A 10,237-nucleotide genomic window follows, 5' to 3' on the forward strand; every position below is an offset into this window, starting at 1 on the left:
ACATACACACACACACACACACACACACACACACACACTCACACACACTCACACACATGCACATACACACATATATTCCTGTATATGACTTGTTCAGTCTATATGTTACCCAAAAGCATATTTTTAGTCTGGCAATTTATCACAGACCACCAATTGGTGTTTTCTTCCCCGGGAAAGGCCACCTCTCCTGCTTCTAGTTTCTTCAGTTGCTTATAGTTCTTTGTGGAGGACTGAGACATTCTGGGCTTTTCTCTGTCCACTTTGGCATGTACATTGGTGTCATATTCATTCAGCTCATATTTGGGCAGTCATGCTGGTGAGAATGTATGAGTTTATCCTCCAAAATTACTAAGAAACACAATCTCACAGCAAATTCCCTGATTATCTGGCTATTCAAATCTTTCTCTTCCCTCTTCCACAGTGTTACCTGAGTCTTAAGTGTGGGAGGGTTAGGCAAACATATTTTTGGCAAATGGGCTCTATAACTCTGCATTTTATTGGTTATATTTTTCTGAAGTGGTTTCTGCCTGTTGCAAAGATAAGTTTCCTTGATGAGAAGTGAAGACGACACTTATCTGTGGATATAAGGGCAAACGTTTATAGATTGTTGATAGAGATTATACTGGTTAGTAAATTAGTGATTGTAGATTTTCTTCCAATAATCATGACTTCACTAACAGAGTGTTCCAATACCAGGCACAGGCTCCCTCTTTTTGACTGTGTCTTAAGTCCAATTAGAAAGCTATGGATTCCTACTGAGTGTTCACTACCTCACCCATAGGTCATCATGCCATGCTGGTTATTCATATGCTTCAAAGGTAGTATATCTAGGCAGGATTTTGGGTTCTCACTTTTTTGGAAGCTCAAAACTGTGCCTTCTGTTTCCATGAAAGATAGTGCTCAGCGGGCTGTTCCAGTCAGATAGTTTTCAGGTCAGTTCCAGCTCTATATGAAATTTGAGATTGAAATTTCAATTTCTGTGAAGATCTGCATATTGGCTAGTGATGATTGTCACTGAAGCTGATCAACTGGTCACACCTGTTAAGGACAATCTTCATTGAATCATTTGCTATAAGAAATTCCACAGCACATCTAGGTCTTTTGAAGTCAGAAGCCCCTCCCTCAATCTGAGCCATGCCTTATGGTAGCAGCCTATATAAGTGGACATGGAAGAATGAAGATTTGTTTAAAAAAAAAAAAAAAAAAAAGCTGGACGTGGTTGTGCATTCCTTTAATCCCAGCACTTGGGAGGCAGAGGCAGGCAAATTTCTGAGTTAGAGGCCAGCCTGGTCTACAGAGTGAGTTTCAGGACAGCCAAGGCTACACAGAGAAACCCTGTCTCGAAAAATGAAACAAAACAAAACAAAACAAGGAAGATTTGTTGTATGTTCGCCCACAACTCCTTGACAATTTTATTTATCTTGCTGCTACAATGCTTTGTTTGCATTAAAATCTATGTCTCTGAATTATAATATAAAGAAATCAAGCCACATGAACTGAACAACCTACTAGAATTTTGCCATTTTTGGAGGAAGGAGAAAGCTCTTGTCAGGCTAGGTGTATCACAACCTCTGTTACTCTAATAAATTCCCTTTGCATATAAATTTTATCAGTTCTGTCCCTCTAGGGAATTGTGACTAATAAAAATGTTATTGTAATGTTGATGCTGATAGAATTGAATCTGTATATTGCTTTTGTTAGGATAACGTTTTCATAATGTTAATCTTGTCTATCATGATCTTCCTATCTTCTGGCATCTTTTTCAATTTCTTTTTCCAGTATATTAATGTTTTCATTGTACTAGTGTTTCGCTTCATTGTTTATATTTATCCCAAGATATATTATTTGAGTCTATTGAGAATTGTAAGTTTTCCATGATTTCTTTCTCAGTGGGTTTATTACTTGTATATATAAAGGCTACTCATTTTGGGGTCACTTTTTTATCCTGTTACTTTTTAAAAAGTATTTATAAACTGTAAGAGTTTTCTGGTGGTCTCATAAAATGTTGCTATCCACAAACAAAAATGTTTTGAACTCTACTTTTCCTATTTGTATCCACTTTATTGCCTTCATTAAGGATGATGTTGGTTGTATGTTTCTGTTATATTATCTTTATTATATTGAAGAATAATCCATGTATACCTGTTTCCAGATCATTTATCATAAGTTGAAACTAGATTTTGTCAAAAGCCTTTTCTGAATTCAGTTTGCAAGTGTTACATTGAGAAATTTTGAATATGTTCATGAGAAATAGTGGACTTAAGATTTACTTGTTTCAGTTGTGTATCTGTATGGTTTCAGTGTTACTATAATCCTAGAAATGAGCATTCTTTTGCATTTTGCAAAATAATTTCAGGAATATTGATGTGATCCTTTTATTGAATGCTTGATGGAATTACGTATTGAATCCCTCTGGTCCTGTGATTTTTTTTTTTTTAGTTGCAGGACTTTTATTTTCTGTGTTTATATCACTGGGTGACATGTTATTAAAAGTATTTATTTCATCTTGAAAGGCTGGATATGCCTATAAATTTATCCACTTTCTTTAGATTTTTCTTGGTAGAATATAAGAGATTTTAAAATGTGTGTGTGTGAGACTCTCAATTCACGAGTCTGTTTTATTTCTCTGCTTTAATCTCTATTGAATTTGCATCATGTCTATCTTCCTTTTGTTTAGTTTGGCTAGCGATTTGTTATGCTCAAAGTACCAACTATCGTTTTGATATATTTATATATTATTAGTTTCAGCCCTGATTATGATAATATCTCCTTGACTGCTTTGATGAGGGTGTTAACTGATTTTGTTTTTCTAAGACTACAGGTGTATTGTTGAATTATTAGCTTGATTGTTAATTTTGTGTGTTTGTTTGTACATAGGGTTATAAACTTTACTCTCATGATTGCTTTCATGTGTTCAAAAACTTTATCATGCTGTGATTTTGTTTTTATTAATTGTGGTTTAACATTTAAAATGTTCTTTTTCATTTATACCATCATGTAATTTTGATTCAATGGCTTTTTGTCTTGTCTTGCTTGGTTTGGTACCTTCCATGGATTTGTTATCTCTTAATTTTTTCTTTTGTTCTTGGTTTATATATTTAATCCATCTTGGTTGTATATAGTGCAATAAATTATCTCAATATGTGCTGTAGTTTGGAGGAAGTCCATAGAGCTGCTGTAAAGAGTACACCTTGTGCTGTGCTCATGTAGAATGTTCTATAGTTATATGTAAGATTGTTTTGATATGTGATGTAACTTAATGTCTTTATTTAGCTTGATAACCTACTTTTTTGAGAGTAGGATATTAACATCTGTTATCATTGTGTTAGAGATTGATCCTTGTTTTAAATTTAATAGAAAAATTTTAAAACATGAGTGTTCCTATATTTGGTGAATATATATTTAGGATTTAATATCCTGCTATTGCAATTTTCCATTCACAGGGCTAAAGCACCTCTATTTATCTCTTCTGATTAGGTTTGGTTTGATGGTAATTAGTTTAAGTTATAAAAATGCTATCCCTGCTTAATTCTTGGATTTATTTATAACCCAATTCTTCTACTTTCTTTTCGAGACATGACATTCTTTTTTCTACTTCTTCTAATCTGTTGTTGAGGTCTTTCTCTGAAATATTTAGTTTGAACTCAACTGACAGAACGGAACTGACTGACTAGAACTCAGAGATCTGCAGGCCTCTGTCTCCTGGGGTTAATGTGGTGAGATTAAAGACAAGTACCACCGCACCTAGACCTAAGCTGCTTTTTTTTTTTTTAATTTATTTTTAAACTGCTTCTCTTTACCTGAAACTTGCTCTCTGCCAGGCTGGCCTTCAACTCAGAGATCTACTTGGCTCTGTCTCCTGGGATTAAAGGTGTGCCTGTATTCCAGCCAGATCACACAGACCAGAGTAGCTATGTTGGATTACATTGATAGTGGTTGGTAAATGTTCACAAAAGGAAGTCAAGATAAATTGAATGAAGAGATGCATGCTTTCTGCATTCTCACGAACCATAGTCACAAATTCTTATACTCAGATAAATGCTCTGCTATCACCATGCCTGAAATTATTTGCAATTCTGGCTTAAACCTTAGTTTTGAAAGTAGAGTTTACAGGCAGAACTGAGAATCTAAAGAAGTGTGTATAATACACTTCATTGTCATTCTTTGTCATTTCAATAACATAGTGTCACAATTGTCTGTAAGAATAAACACAGGATAGCAGTATAAATGAGTGGGAGTTAAATAGGCTGCAGAATAGGAAAAATTGACAAAGCAGTTCTATTGTACTTTGTTTAAATTATTTAAACAAATGGCCTTGGGTTTTCTTTATGTAGCAAAACCTAAAAATTATGTCTCTGACACTTCAATTGAGTTAGTTTACATTGGCTCTAAGTTTGATTTGGATATTTTATTTAAAACAGATATTGTATACAAGAGGTAGCATGAATCAGGGTGAAGGAAAACATGTTGAATTTCCTAGATATGTGATATAATGCAATTTGTGGGTGTGCAATCTTTCTACAGCTTCTATTTCTCCTTCTATGGAAATACAAACAATATTAACTACTTTATTTGGCCCTATATATTTGGATTTTCTCCATAGCTGTTAACAATGTATCTATACCATAGTATGTAATATATAAATTATGTATTTGTTATTTTATTACTGTATACAGAAAAAATGATTTATCAAGGCTCACAATGAAAAAAAATGATAAATGATAATTAACAAGAAATAATTCAATGAATGAAAACTTACACAAGAGAGAAAGATATTAGACATTAATTTTACAGAATTATGTATGAAGTAAAAATTTATGGAAATTAATAGATATGAAAATTATTCATCCACCCTTAAATTGCTCACCTCATTATAGGCAGATTGAAGTGATGATTCAAACCATAGTTGAAGTGGAAATTTCTAAATAGAGATTAAATAAGTGTTAGCATTATAATATAACTGGAGTTAAAATGTATATTATCTTAGACTGCATCACATTTTTCTTCCAATATGTGAAAAACACTGAAGAAACAGAGTTTATTATACAAATGTTTCAACAGCATGCTTGTGGGGTGGATATTAAATTCCAGTACATTATAAGTTCATGGTGAAAGAGGAGAGATATAATAAGAATTAACTAATTGATAAAAGGTGAAATTGTATCAATAAGGTCACTGTAGATATTTATAACTAACTGTTCCTTAACTAATAGGGATCAAACATAAAGCAATACAAATATTAAAGAAGATTGAGTCTGAAAAACCATCATGCACATGTGTCTAGATTCTCTGCATAATTCTCAAGAAGGACAGTGGTTTTTAATGGGAAAAAATATTCACTTACAGTAAGAATAATTTCCTAATGCTATAAAGGCCAAACACACATGTGGGTTCTTCATTGTCTCATTTCAAGTATCATGGAGGCTCTGGTGGTCTTGTGAAACCAAGCCAGGCTTACCTCGAAGCTAACTGAGCCAGAGCATCATGGATTTTATTCTACAAGTTGCTTCAGAGTTCTTCCTCTATTTCTGAGAACTCAGTTGAGTAAACTTGGAGTTTCACCTAACATACGCATATACTAAATGTGATATATACAGTGGATGATAAAAATTATATTTATGCCATTTTCTACTGAGTGTATGGACAAGTAAGTGGGCCTCTATGTCTGTATCTGTTTCTTGCACCCTTTTTTGGGCTCATTTCATTCTGTTTGCCTGTTTCTCCTCTTCTGATTTGTGTTTTTCGTTTTATCCTGTCATATTATATTATATTATTATTCCTTAGAAATTTGCAGGCAATAGCTTGAATTGGGGAGGGGTTACACCATCATGAAAACACAACGAATATCAGTAATGAAGTTTATGAAATCTTAAACAGTGGAAGGAAATGAAGAAAACTGTTCAATACATGAAAGTAGAAAAAAAAAATAAAGGGATCTGGGTATCTGTGCTTGGGATGGCTGTTATTCTAGGTATTTGTATCTACTCTTGCCTTAATGGGTGGACATCCATTTCTTGGTGTCCGTTGCCCTTTTTGAATCTTAGGAACATATTTTGGCTGTAGGTTGGTTGATAAGGAGGGCTTTTGAGCTCCTCCCGTTAGAACTTGTTTCTACCATTGTGTGTTGACTCACAGGAATGGGGAGCCTAGACGGAGGGAGCTGAGAAAGTCCATGAGAGGGAGGAATGTTGAGTCTTCCACAAGGATCTATGGAGTCCATAGGGATGGCAGGAAGAGAGGCTCCTGCAGGTAGTCTGCTACAGGGCTTAGGGTGAGATGGGGGAAAAGGAATCATAGCACATGAAGAAAAATGAAGATCACCTACTTGATTCCCTGGACAGTGGAGGCAGTAGGTTTCCATGGAGATACTGCCTCTTGTGTTGGTGGGTGAGGCAAAGGGATTGAGGAGATTTTACTTAAAGTCTTCCATGCTTCCATGATGTCTTATCCAGTCTGTCAACTTTTGTCAAGTATTCTTACATTTCCCATCCCAATGTCTAACTCTTCAGAGACAATGTACTAAGGAACATATATTATCTTCTGCTGGACCGTTAATTTTTCTTCAGACATACAGTAAACTTTTATTGCTTGGTTACATTAGAAGAGACACCACCACCTCATCGACCTTGGATGAAGAAAGATTTTACTGGATGACGCCTCAGGCAAGTCACTCCAAAATTGTTTTCTAGTTTCACCTCATCAAAATGTACTTCAATGTACACAACTCATATTACTATAGCTCCTTCAAGAGTTTAATTTGCATGACTGGCCCCTGGATATTAGAAGCCAGGTTATGTCTATCATTCAAGAAATATTCTTCTATATTAAGTATCTCCAAAGAGCTCACATTTTGAAACATAGTTTGAATCATGATAGTGTTAATTGGCAGTTTTTTTCAGAGGTGCTTGATTCATGTGGATGAAATTCAAAATTATGATATTTATTTCTACAGTAAAAGCATCCCAAAAGCAGGTATTCTGTGCTTTTTCTTGCATAAACCACAGAAGGCATCTTCTCAAGGTATTTGGCTTCTGACTACACTATAAATCTGTCTGGATTTTAAATTTTTGCATTTCTAGCTTTAAACCTGTGGAAAATAAATTTCTGTACTGAATGAAGCCACACAGTTGTTAGGAGTTTTCTTATAGCAGCCACTGACTAAAACAGGATCTAGTTCTCAAGAGAAGTTTCATGAAAGGTGGTTTTGCTGTAGAAGAGACTATATCAATATCAAAATCTTATAAGTAAAGAATTATACAGACACTAGTAAACAATATATAGTCTCTGAGAAAAATAATTAATGGGAAGTTTTTCAGTACATTTTCAATAATTGGAAATAACTTTTTTGAGTACACAAATTTGTACAAAGTTTTGCATATTCATTGGTCTAGTTAATATTTTGTGATTATACTTTAAAATAGCTTGTTTTTAGGATCTAAAGGTTGAAACTTAATTCCCCAATAAAATGTTGAATCTAAAAACTTTTATCCTTTTAAAATTGAGCAGAAGCATATTATTCATTTTCTGTGTGTGTTTCCTTCTCTGATAGCAAATGGGGCCTGGTTGCTACAGCAACAGATTTATTTTCCAAGTGCAGTTGCAGTTGGACTCTCTTCTGATACTGACTTTGATGGCAATGTCTGCCTTCTGATAGCCTGACTTTTACAACCACAGCTAATTACAAAACCTGTCTCAATTCCATTCTACTGCCCTAGAGGTTAATGCAAAAACTTGTAGCACAAAAGAAAGTGTGGGTTGGGAGAGCGATTCTAGGGAGGAACAAGGAAAGACAAAGCAATTACATCTTCAATCCTATAGTCAAAATATTAAACTTTAAATTATCTTGAGCTGAGAGTTTTGTAAACACCTTTGGGGAATGAGGGAAAAAGTTTAGTTTACTCTTTCACCATTTTTCTCCACCACTTTTCAACCAAGAATGTTCACATTCTTGGCTTTCAAGCACTTATTTTATCTGCTAAAATATTACTCTTGAATCAGAAGAGGAAGTTACATTTAAAGTGTTTAGACATTTACTTTCCCAACTAGATTTATCTGCCTATAGTTTAACTTTGTAAAAACTTAGTGTAAAACTCCAGATTCTGCCTAATATACTGGAAAAAAAATAACTATTCAGAAGTTTTGCCTTGGCAGTTTTTAAGGCAAGTATGAATTTAGAACATGCTGAAGTTCTTACATAATGCAATCAGAGCAATGCAGGTGAATATCATTGCTTCAAAATTTAAATATATTTTGAATCATCTATATATGTTACAATGACACTTCGAAGAATTTTTGGTTACTTATGTTTAATCAATTCGACTTATGTTTGTGAATATTTATGGATACATTTTTCTTTATTTTTATAATTTTAGATAATGTGTTTTTATGGTTATAGCCTCTTTAATATTTTAATGTTTTCAAAGCACAGCAAGCCATGAAACCTTTCCAATTTAGTATGGAACAAATTTATTTTTGTTGCTTTTAAGGATTACATGTTTGTATTTTATCTTCTAGTTTGCTTACATATTTTTATATTATTACTTTTATTTCATACAATATTACATATTAAGGATTTATTCTATGAAATTTGTTTCAATTTTTTTACTGTTTACTGTGTTCAAAGCTTCCCAATGACTTCAAGTAGGGACAAAAGCACAAGAAACAAAGATACCATGAATAAAATACTATTTTACTATGTATGAGTTGGTACATTTCCTCATGTGAATAAAGCAATAAATACTAGCAGAATAAGAAGAAAATGATATAATTGGAATTTTATTTACAAGGTAAATATCACATCTTACTAATTTTTCCATTTTAACATACAGTCTTTCTTTTTAAAATCTTGTATAACATATATGATAATATTATTTACTTCAGGGTTTCCTATATCTAGATTTTATGTTATCTCCACTGTATAATTTACCTATTTTCAAGAAAGATAGTAACAATCAGGTTTTTAACCACAGAGTAGAAATGCATATTATGTATTTTCCAATATAATACACTATATATCTGATGGGACAATTATCTTCACTATATATTTCTATATCACTTCTAGAATTAATGATAGATATTTCAATCCCCTTTAAAAAAACTTTCCTCTTGCAAGTGACCTCTTGGTTTTCTACTGCTCTATAACATTGTTTTGCTACTTTATTTTTCAAGAAAATTTCTTCTTAGACTAGCCTGCACAGGTGAGAGTGTGGACTACAGAAGCTAACATCTTCTGGGACAGGCGGAGCCACAAAGCTTCTGTGGCAAACCCTGTTTCAGGCTCCAGACATCCGGGCACATTCGCTGCTGGAGGAGAGGTGTCCACCTGGCCCGGGAGAGTTTGCTAGAGCATCTAGCGATCTTTGTTCCAGATCCTGCCAAGACTAGTCTGCACAAGTGAAAGTGTGGACAACAGAAGCTAACAGCTTCTGGGGCAGGCTTTGTTTCGGGCCTTCGTCTTCTGCTAGGAGGCAAGTTCGAACAACAGATATCTGTGCACCTTCTCTGCAACAGGAGAGCTTGCCTGGAGAGAGTGCTCAGACCATTGAAACTCAGGAGAGAGCTAGTCTCCCAGGTCTGCTGATAGAGGCTAACAGAATCACAGGAGGAACAAGCTCTAACCAGAGACAATTATAACAAGTAACTCCAGAGATTACCAGATGGTGAAAGGCAGACATAAGAATCTTACTAACAGAAACCAAGACCACTAACCATCATCAGAACCCAGCACTTCCACCTCAGCCAGTCCTGAGTACCCCAACACACCCGAAAAGTTAGACTCGGATTTAAAGGCATATATCATGATGGTGGTAGAGGACATCAAGAAGGACTTTAATAACTCACTTAAAGACATTCAGAACACTGCTAAAGAGTTACAAGTCCTTAAAGAAAAAGAGGAAAACACATCCAAACAGGTGATAGAAATGAAGAAAACCATACTAGACATAAAAAGGGAAGTGGACACAATAAAGAAAACCAAAGTGAGGCAACACTGGAGATAGAAACTGTAGGAAAGAAATCTGGAACCATAGATGTGAGCATCAGGAACAGAATACAAGAGATGGAAGAGAGAATCTCAGGTGCAAAATATTTCAAAGAGAATATTGGCACCACAATCAAAGACAACAGAAAATGCAAAAAGATCCTAACTCAAAACATCCAGGAAATACAGGACACAATGAGAAGACCAAACCTACAGATAATAGGAGCAGATGAGAATGAAGATTTTCAACTTAAAGGG

This window comes from Mus caroli, chromosome 1 (genome assembly GCF_900094665.2).
Source record: "Mus caroli chromosome 1, CAROLI_EIJ_v1.1, whole genome shotgun sequence".
Taxonomy (NCBI): domain Eukaryota; kingdom Metazoa; phylum Chordata; class Mammalia; order Rodentia; family Muridae; genus Mus; species Mus caroli.